The sequence below is a fragment of the Pinus tabuliformis genome, chromosome 2_2 (genome assembly GCF_031772625.1).
Source record: "Pinus tabuliformis cultivar Carrire ecotype Pingquan chromosome 2_2, CPIR1, whole genome shotgun sequence".
Taxonomy (NCBI): Eukaryota; Viridiplantae; Streptophyta; class Pinopsida; order Pinales; family Pinaceae; genus Pinus; species Pinus tabuliformis.
In genome coordinates this window covers 862,880,091-862,881,718 of record NC_142300.1, presented here as the reverse complement: position 1 = coordinate 862,881,718, position 1,628 = coordinate 862,880,091, and positions in this window count along the sequence as shown.

Here is a 1,628-nt window from a genome sequence, read left to right as displayed (position 1 = left end):
AGATTCAAACCTACTCCCTTGAGGTCACTGACAGTGGGCTTGTCAGCTTCGTTCTCCGTGGTCAGTGCTCCATCCGGCAGCACTATCGCGATGGAGGCCTTGGCGTGCAGCATCTCGACAGCTTCTGAAGTGCTGATAGAAAGGATGGTAGATACCATGCTAGCCTGCGACGCGTGGGTCTGCACCTCCTACAACCTTGTCTAGACAGCCCCTAAGATTATTTGTTGTTTCTGCTCAAATTGTTGTAGGGCCTTCGCGGTGACATTCTGCACCGTGTCACCGATGTCATGCAAATCGCCCTCTGTGAGGGTGATTGGGACCAGTGATGTCTTAGTAGCCTTTGATTTCTTCCTGGACCCCCTTTCTCCTGCTCCCTTGTCTTATCACTCAGAATTTTCCCTAGAAGTTATGAGAAGAAGGAAAATACCGAGGTAACTACAAACCATTATTTTAAGTATAGGCTCTAGCTAACCTATGACTTAGAGAGAGATCTCTCTATATGTTTTAGCTTTCTTTGCTGAGATTTTAGGCTAGTTCTTAAAGTTCAGGGGGGTTTTGGATTTGTATTGGAAGTTGGATGGTGGAATCCTTAAACAGATGGATAGAATGGTGTCTCTGGCTATTGGGCTATGGAGTCAAAGAAGGGCAATAGAACTAGGATTAAATCATTAAAGGGAGTGTTCAATGGGCAAGCTAGCAGAGTGAAACACAGGTTTTCAAGTCGAATGGGTGAAATGATCTTAACCAGGGTGAGAGGGCACTTAAGAATCCTAAAACCAGGACTAAAAGGAGGAATAGAGGATGATCATGAGCAAAGGGAAGTTAAGAATCCTTTACTATAGACCAGAGGGAAACTACCTGAACTAAGGAGCAATCAAGAATTCCTTAACTTAGATGATTTTAGCAGAAAACATACAAAATGCCTAATAGTCAAAACAAAGTGCAGTGAAGTAAGTTCTGAGATATAATTCCATATTAGAGCATTTAGATTTTAGATATATTCAAGATTATGGAAAAAGCTTTTAAAGATAAATGACAACACAAAAGAAGATACTTGTTTGTGTTTCGCACTACACATGAATCCAATGAAATTTCTTTACTTTATTCAATAATCCAACTTGCTGGTCCAACAGTGATACAATAGCTTACAGTCTTTGATCAAGAAAACTATAGAAATGTCTAAGAATCCACCCTACATACTTCAAATTGTGAAGTATTTATACAAAAACTTATTACAAAATATCTCAAAACAACTTGAGATTTAATCTAGGAAATACAAATATCTTCTTGCAAGAAGATAGAGATAGCTAATGAACTGTTTCATGTTGTCCCTTTTATTAAGGTTGTGCTGGTCTTTATTGTTGAAGTGTTAGCCTTTTAATCTAACTTGTAGTTGTGGAGTTTCACGCTGGAGTCTTCTTTACTTTCATCTTTCAACTGATACTCTTTAACTTTAATACTCTTTGACCCTGCTACCCTGTTTTCACCTGTTTTACTTGGCTGCCCTCATTTTTACTGTCTAGTAAAATTCTGTTGTAAATTTATCATATTAAATCTATCATTTTCTCCCACCATTCTGCATCTAGTAATTTCACATTCACCATTCTCATGTAGATTTCATCAGCCTC